The sequence below is a fragment of the Arvicanthis niloticus genome, chromosome 8 (genome assembly GCF_011762505.2).
Source record: "Arvicanthis niloticus isolate mArvNil1 chromosome 8, mArvNil1.pat.X, whole genome shotgun sequence".
NCBI lineage: Eukaryota > Metazoa > Chordata > Mammalia > Rodentia > Muridae > Arvicanthis > Arvicanthis niloticus.
The window spans coordinates 60591011-60600791 of NC_047665.1; positions in this window are offsets into that span (position 1 = coordinate 60591011).

A 9781-nucleotide genomic window follows, 5' to 3' on the forward strand; every position below is an offset into this window, starting at 1 on the left:
GGTTTTCACCCTTCAGAATAATTGAATTCAATGCTGAGAGGTATATCTGTTTTTTGGAAAGAATGGCAGTTTTCACAGGATAAGAAATGGAAGCCGAAGGGGTGGAGAAGGAGCTCAGTTGGTAGATTGCTTGCCTGGGAGCATGAAGCCCTGGGTTCCATCCCTAGGACTACACAAATAGTGTGTAGTGACACACACCAGTAATCCTAGCACTTGGAAGGTAAACACAGGTGGATCAGAAGGCCAAGGTGATCCTTGACTACTATATAGTGAATTCAAGGCTAGCCTTAGCTACTGAACACCCTGGGGAAAAAACTATTTTTTTTTTTTTAAGAAAAAAGGAAAGTCCAGGTGTGTGTCCAGAGGTGTTCCAGGACAGCCGAGCTACAAAGAGAAATCCTGTCTTGAAAAAAAAAAAAATAAGGCTGGTTGTGATGGCATAACCCTTTAATCCCAGCACTTGGAAGGCAGAGGCAAGCAGATCTCTGAATTTAAAGTCAGCCTGGTCCATAGAGCCATTTCCAGGACAGTCGGGGCTACATAGAGAAATTCTGACCTGAAAAATCAAATTAATTAACTAACTAACAATTGATTAAGGACATGGAAGTTGAGAACCTAGAAATGGATTTGCTAAAATACCCAGCTCATATATCCCTTGGAGAGTCTGAAGCTCCACTAGGGCACTTTACCCTAGTTTAAAGGCTCTGCTCTCAATAGCTAGGATTAGCTTGGGTTCAGCCAAGGTCATGATTATCTATGTACCTGCTAATATACAGATGAAGAAAATACATATTGTAAATATACCATACCTTTGATAAATTCTTTCAGTCTTTAGATGAGAACTAAGATCCAGTAATGTGAATGAAAGCTCAACTGTATCCCCCCCCCCCAAACAAGGAAAAACAAAAGATTTATTCTATGCCTTGCTTTGATTGAACACAAATTTCTTAACAACAACAACAAATTAGCACAAGAGACCAGGGATATAGCTAAGTAGCACAGAGCTTGTCTAGCATCCTCAAGCCCTTGGATTTGATCTCCAGTACCACAAAATGGTAACAGTGTTAAAATAAAATAAAGGCTAGCAGAAGCATTTATATGACATGAGCCAAAATAACTGTCAGCTAAATGACACAAAGAATATTCCTTCATTAATTTTAATAAAAAGTATAATACATTTATAATTCATGTAAAAGCACCGTATCCCACTTCTAATGGAAATGTGAAAGCTTTAAAATTAGTTGTCTGAGAAACAGATAAATCCATCCATGATATCTAAGATCCAAAACAATTTGATTAATAATTATCAATGATGTAAGGATTATTCAGCCAGAAACAAGAGGTTAGGCACGTAATTTCCTCGGCTTCTTTCCTGCAATTTAATTGCACACAAAAGAAAAGAGCAGGAAGGTTTCCTTGTCCTTGGTTGGACTACGCGTTTACAGCCATTCACTGAATGCCCATTTCCTGCCCTAAATGCCTGTGGGATATGGTGAGATGCTTGTCTCTTAGGCTCTACTAAGCTCAAGCAAGTGCTGTTCATAACAAACTCAAAGCAAAAGACACATTGGTATAATCTGAGGGTCCTGTGCAACCCAAGTTCACAATCTTATTTATTATTTTCTGTAGAGGACAAACGGTGAAGCAAGTCTTTCAAAAGCCCACCTCTGGTCTAGTTTTGGATCCGGTATATCATCTGCTGAGGCATCTGAACTGTTTGTCTTATTCATCTTCACACAAAAAAGCAAAGCCTCCTCTTGCCTTTGTTGTATTTGTTATTCTCTATTCCAATTCTGTTGCTTGGGTCATCTTAGGAGTGCAGAATCATAGCTCCAAGCTCTTGTTGGTCAGTAACAAATGAAGCCTACTCTGTTCCACACATCTTGTCTGACAAAGTATACACATGTAAAAATGCTACCAACAGCTGAGGAGCCATGAACTTTGAGTAAGGGAGTGGGTATGTTTTAGGCGAACTGATTACAAAACATATTTGAAGTCTTTGATTCTAGTTCTTAAACCAAGAATGAAGCACAAATTCAATTTTAATGAAGAAGTCAAGGGCAACTGACAGTCTCTGGGGCTCCCTGGAGTTCAAGTGTCCCCAGATCCACCTCTGCATGTGGAGCTGATTCTCAAGTTCCAAGGTCAGCCTCTGGGGAGTTCATTTCTGGAGTGCAGAGCTTACCAAACTGAGAGGCTGGGGTGCAGGCATAAAAGAGACTCTCTGCTCACTCCATTTCTATCATACTGTCATCTGCTCTCACAGTGTCCAGCCTCACTTCTTAATTTTATTTTACTCAAACCAGCAACAGAAGCCAAGTGGCTATTATTCCCTCCTTTGCATGTTAGGTAAGATCAGGGCACCTTTAGTGGCACCAAGAGGACATAGGTACTATCAATGCTGCTAAAGGTATTTATTTAGAACATTGTAAGCAATGCTTACTGGGAAAAAATTCAAGCAACACAGTGGCATAGAGAAAGCAAAGCTATGCTTCTATTAACATAGCTACTACCCCATAGAGATCCACTGTTGGGCCGGTGAGAGGGTCAGAGGGTGAAACACTTGTGCCATAAGCATGATGGTCTGAGTCCAAGCCCTGGAACTCATGCTAAAAAATTAATCAATAAAAAGTCAGACGCAGAGGTGATCATCTGTAATCTTAGTACTTTTGCAGCAAGATGGGACACAGATACAGAATTGCCTAGAAGCTCAAATGCCAGCTACCATCAAGTACATAGTATAGAAGAAACAAGAGGGACGCCAACACAAAAACATGGTGGAGGAGATAAAGTTGTCCTCTCACCTCCACATTGTCACTTTAACATTCATGAACCTTCACCTACACATGACACACACAGACAGACACAAAGACACACAATTACATACACAGACACATATACAAACAGACACACACAGAGAGAAACACAGGCAGACAGACACAAAGACACAACTATACACACACAGACACATAGACACACACAGAGAAATACAGACAGACGCAAAGACACACAACTACACACACATAAACACACAGACAGACAACCACACACAGACACACACACAAACAGACACACACAGAGAGAAACACAGGCAGACAGACAGACACAAAGACTCACAACTATACACACAGATACACAAACACACACAGAGAGAAAGACAGACAGACACAAAGACTCACTATACACACACAAATAGACACACAGACAAACACACAACTACACACACTCACACACAGAGACATACACACAGGCACTCTCAAATTCAAGGGGGGAAAAGGAATCTATCATTAAGAATTAGAGATAAGGCAGGTGTGGTAGCAGATGCCTTTAGTCTCAGCACTCAGGAAGCAGAAGCAAGTGGATCCCTCTGAGATGGAGGCAAGGCTGGTCTACATAGTAAATTCAAGGCCAATTCAAGGCTGCATAGTGAGACCCTCAAAAAAAACAAACAAAAACAAAAAAACAAAAAATGAGTTGGAGGCATACCATTTTATGCATTTATAAACACATACGACCCCACACGTCAAATACATGCTGCCGTCAAAGCCTTAATTGAAGGCTACCAATCACACTCATCTGTGATCTAGGTTGTATGCTTTAGAGCTCACTTGTGTCATTACGTAGATTCTAATTTCATTTTTAGGAGCTGTATCATTTCGAGATATACCATATTTTCTTTCCATATTTGGGTCAATTACAATATGTGATAATTTCTTTAGTATTCCTAAATGTCAGCATCTCTTTAGTAAACACTGAAAGAAGAATCACTGGTCATTAAATACCTACATTTAAGTTATGGAGGACTCTCTCATTCATAGCCCCGAGTACCTCTGCTTTTCAGCTCTTGTTCCTTTGTTGTTATTTTTGACTTTGTTTTTTGCTTGTTAGATTTCTGAGACAAGGTCTCACTATGTAGCCTTGGATGGCTTGGAACTCACCCTTGGTATAGAACTCATAGAAATCTACCTGCCTCTCCCTTCTGAGTCCTGCGACTAAAGACATGGGCCACCACTCCTGGCTTTGATCTCTTGCTTTTTAATATGTCTATATGTTTGTGGTGTATGTTCATGTTCTGTGCTTGTGGTGGTTTGAAGGAAGAGACCCTCTACAACTCATATATTTGAATGCTGACCCCCAGTTGTGGAACTGTTTAGGAAGGATTAGGTGTGTGTTGAGGTTTGTCTGCTGCTGTGTATTGTAATGTTAAATATTGACTCCCAAGGTCTATTTGCCCCACAGGGATGAGGAAATCCTTCTACACCAAGTGATGCTATGTTCTCTTGCTCCTTAATTTAAAACTATTGGTTGAATAAAGATGCCTACAGCCTATAGCGGGACAGAAGAAAGGTAGGTGGGGTTTCAGTTCCTGGGCTTAGGGTCTGAGGCAGGACAATGAGAGAGAAGAGAGAGATGAAAAGAGAGGAGAGGATGCCATGGGGTAGGTGAATCATGAAAACATGCTCATGAGGGCTGGCCAATTGGAGTAAGAGCCCAGGAGGAACATGGCAAATTATAGCTTCTAGTTATTGACAGAGAAGTAGATAAAAAGAGCCACAGAGGGTTGATATCTGCCCATCCCTAATGCTGTTAAGGCCTATTATAAATGTAAAGGTTTTGTGTCTTTTATCTGGGAACTGAATCATCAAAGGCAGGGTAGAAACCCACAATTAATATTAAATATTTACCACAACAGGTATGGCCTTGCTGGTGGAAGTGTGTCACCGGGAGTGGGCTTTGAGGACTCACATGTCCAAGCCATTCCCAGTTATCTTTCTCTGTGCCTTATGCTTGTGGATATAAGCTTCCAACTACTGCTTCAGCACCATGCCTGCCTGTTTGCTGTCATGCTCCCCACTGTGGTGGTCATGGACTCACCCTCTGAACTGTAATCCCCAATAAATTCCTTCTTCTATAAGGCACCTTGGTCATGGTGTCTCTTCACAGCAAGAGTAAAGTAACTAAATCAATGCTTGTTTCATGTGTGTAGAAGCCTATGTTCATATATGTGCACCTGTATGTAGAGAACAGAGGTTAATATGGCGTGTCTCCTCCAGTGCTCCCACTTTATAACACTGTAGCCAAAGCTTGTAAATTCAGCTAGTCTGGCTAGCTACTTGGCCTCTTGGGTGCTGGGAAAACAAGTGGGCCAACAAACCCAGAAAACTTTTATTTGGGAACTGCTGGGATCCAACTCTAGTCCCTGTCCCTGTCTGGCAAACACATTATCCACTGAGCCGTCTCCATAAGTTTCTTTTATTTTTATCTTTCTTCTACAACAACAGTCTTACTGTGGAGTATCAGCAAGCCCAGAAATCATGGAGATTTGCCTGCTTTTGTCTCCTGAGAGACGGGTCTAAAGCTGTGCATCACCTTGCCTTTTAACCAAAGAAAGTCAAAAGATGTTTCAAACTGGGAGAGTTAATGGCAATGCTGGAAGCTGCCTTTAGGCTTAGAGAAGGACTGCAGTCCTTGCTGAGCTGGGCTGTCTTCATTCTGTAGGGTATAGCATCCTGGAGTTTGCCTATGAAAACTCAGGTGTACTATGTGCTAGTTGTCTATTGCTACGGGGGGGGGGGGGGGGGGGAATCACTCCAGACATAGCATCATAAAATAAGAATCGTTTTTTGTTGTTGTTGTTTTGTTTGTTTGATTTGCTTCCGTGTCTTTTGGTCAGAAATCTTGACATGACTTAGCTGGTAAATCAGGCTCAGAGACTCTCATGAGCCTGCACTCAGGGTACCAGCCATGTCTGCAGGCATCTGAAGCTTGGCTGGATTGGGAAGAACTGTTTCCAAGCTCACTTGCTGACATGACCAGTGAGCAGGAAGCCACAGTTCTTCACCACACGGGCCTTATATCTGCTCCTGATAAGGCGTTCCACAAAGAAGTAAGCTGAGAGAGAGGACAGAAACCATGATGGCATTCAGACTCTTATCTCAGGATGGCAGGCTTTGGCTTCTGTTGTATCCTATTGGTCACATGGGCCAACCCTGGCAGACCATGGGAGGAGTTGTTTGAGGTTAAACACCACCAGGCAAGGCTCATTGATTACTCTTGGAAACAGCTACCAGGCAGTTACAAACACTGTGACAGCAGCAATATCTCACACATACTTTTAGCTACTACTCTTCTCCCTGAGCAAGGAGAATCAAGCCATAATACCGAGAGGAAGGGCACATGGTCAGAAGTCCCCTTACTAGTTGAGTGCCTATGCCATCTTGCTTCATTGAATGTGTTCATCAATAATTCTCAGAGAGTAACATCAGAGAGCATTATCTGAGCTCCTCAGGGAAAAGGAAATGATAACCATAACAATGTTACTTAAATTAACATTTACATTTTTTTGACCCATACCTAAGAATTTTACCATTTGCTCCTGCCAAATAAAACAAGCTTGCAGGATAAAAACACCTCAGCAATATTATTTTTCAGTGTGGTTAGGACCCAGCCTGGTGCTACTGTTTCCTAGTCTCCAAAGATTAAACTAACTTAATTAACTATCTACACTTTTTTTTACTTTCTTTTATTTTACTTTTGAATTTTTCTTGTTTTTATTTATTTTTATTAGATATTTTATTTGCATTTCAGATGCCATCCCCTTTCTTATTTTCCATCCCTAGAAAACCCCTATCCCATCCCCCCTCCTCCTTTTTGCTTTTATACAATTTTTTAAAATGTTAATCAAGGGCTTTATAAGTTTGGTAATGCTCAATAACAAGATGTTCATATAATCAGAAGTGTAACCCAATACCCAACCTAGATGTATCAACTATCTTTGACTGGCAGAGGGACAAGAACATCCGCCTCCATGTTTCTCTCTCTCTCTCTCTCTCTCTCTCTCTCTCTCTCTCTCTCTCTCTCTCTCATTTCCTAACTCCTCCTCTCCTTCTCCTTCTCCTCTCCTTACTCTTCCTCTTTCTCTCCTTACTCCTCCCACCTTAGCTCCTCCTACATATCACCATTCCTGTGAAAATAAAACTTTTCTCTCAAAATACAATTAGAGCATAACTATACCAATTTGTGTCAGTAAGGTACAAGATAGACCTAATACCCACTCCATCATTTTGTTGACCAACCAGAACCTCTGTCATCTCTCCTAACTAAAAGACTTAGTTCTGAACATGGCTTTTTTCTTGGCTTTAGAATGAATGTCAGCTGAAAACCATCCTCTCAAATCTTTTCTTTCAAAGTAAATAGCTGGGATTGTCTGTGAGACTATAAGTCTTCAACCCCGTCAGAAATCCAGAATGACTGAGTTAACTGAAATTATGAGAAGCACAAAGCATAGCTTCTAAAACTTAGCCAATTTATAGAGACTGCTGAACACCTGGACAGTCCCCTATACTACAAAACATTGGATCATCTGATCTTTGGCCTTCTGGCCCAGGATCATCTGAAAGACATAGTGATGCAAAATTATTAAGGGCTGATTACTCTGTCTTGGCAGATATAATCAATCGACTATTCCACAAGTGTGTCCTTTTCTGGACAGTAAAAATGAGTACATCTTTTTGTCTGTAGATGGAAAGAGGCAATTCTTGCCTAGTGGCTGTCTCACTACAACTGGAGTAACTCCAAAGATGCTCAATTTCTTAGAATCCAAGCCAAGAAGCTGTCAGGAGCAGACAGGTCTCTAATCAAAATGAACATTAATACAGAAATGTTTGTAATGTCAATTTTGTAGACTTCTGACATTTTGAAAATCAACTATCCATGTAAGGCAATCTGGACTGTTGTCTGTTAACTCCTCTCAGCTATTTCTAAATAAAATATAGAAAACACCCTAACAATAAACTCAGAGTCATGAATTTGCTATAGGCCCTTAACTCACAGGCTAACCATCTCAAATAAGGTAAAAAAGTTAAAGAAGGACTGGGTCTAAGCCTTGTATTCCTAAATGTGTTATATAGGCACAATGCTCATGAGAGTAACAATATTAATCTCATTTTCATGTCAATAAGAAGCTCATAACAATGAAAACCTTAAATTTGAAATCAAAGTAAATTTTGTACCATTTAAGAAATTATAACTTCATCTTAATAACAATTATACATATTTCTACCAATAGGTTATGGCTATGCAATAAATCCTAGCTAATCCTCCCTGTTCCAACAAAACCACTACTTTTCCCTAGAAAGGCAGCCCAATATTAACCACCTCAGTCCCCAAGCCCAGGGAATAGGAGTGCTGACTCTTCATTAACTTCTTCATATTAGAAGAGGGGCAGGGGGGAAGAGTAAATTGATAAGCCTCTGACACTGTGTCTTCACTGCATCCAGCTGGAATTCCAGGACATCAAATGTTCGAGCAGGTCTGCTTAGCTTGCTTGATGAGTAGATACACCAAGGCTGTTTATTCTGCAACATCAATGGACTCAATTCCCCAATTAAAAGACATAGGATAACAGACTGGATGTGTAAACAGGACCCAGCATTTTGCTGCATACAGGAAACCCACCTCAGTGACAAAGACAGACTCTACCTTAGAGTAACAAGGCTAGAAAACAATTTTTCAAGCAAATGGTCCTAAGAAATAAGATGGAGTAGCCATTCTAAAACCTCCAGCCCAAGAACACAAAGGGAGGGACTCATGGAAAGGGGTTAGGCATCAGTGGAAGTGGAGGGCCTTGGTGCCTGAAAGTTTGGATTCCCTAGTGTTGGGGAATTTGAGAGCAGGGAGGCGGGAATGGGAGAATGGTGCGAGCACACCCTTATAGAAACTCCCAGAATTATATGAATTAGACATCACAGAGGCAGGCTGCTAGAAGACTAGATTCCAGAATTCAAACAAAAAATTATCTAGACACTAAAATTTGTTTTGAGAATTCTATCTACACTTTCTTGTACGTGCTTAGACTATCAAGTCCTACATGGTTAGGCCTGAGTTCTGCAGCAAACAACCTGCAAACTCAAAAGAATGAACATCAATTGTTTTACTAAAAGGAAGAAATTAAAATAAGACCAAAATGTGGAGAGTAGTCTTCAAGAGGAGGCAGATGGGGAGAAAATAACTATGTTAACCTCCATTGACTGTGAACCAAAGACTCTCCAAGGTGATCATATATTTACAAAAAGAGACATGATTGTGAACACCAGTGGGAAGAGGTTGTCTGGTTTTGACCATTTGAGGATATGTAAATGAATTTAATATGAATACTGTTTAGGGTCATAGCATATGCCAACTCTTTGATCAACAGTAAGTAACATGCTGCTCAAAGCCTGAGCTATCGGAGAGGCAGCTCCCACCCTTTGCTCAATCTGTCCAATCCAGCCCACTCCTTCCTCTCCTACCCACTTACTGACCACTCTCTGAGGACTTACTAACTTAATCTCCCATGGTTTTTAGCTGTGTTCCTTATTCCAGTCTTGCTAAACATCTACAAGTGATCACAACTGCTCTGACTGTCACCAATGGTGTGCCAGAAGCAGTCATGGGCATTTTTGCTACATGGCCTCCATTCTTCACTGTCACATCTGTCTCTGTGAGGCATGAGGAAGCTAACCGATAAAGTAGATTTCCAGTGTCAAGGATGATAGGGGGTATCAATCAAACCCAGAGCTGTGTGGCTCCAAACCTATGCTCGGTCTTCCTTATCACTTACCCTTCCTCCGATAAGGAGTTGGATGTGAACAGTTAGGAAAGCACAGTTGTGTGAGTGGGTATATCTGGACATATGTGGGTGCACATGTATGTGTGTGCACATGTGTGTGCATTGTATGAGCGTGTGGTGTATGTATGTATGTATGTATGTATGTATGTATGCATCCATGCCTGCATGTGG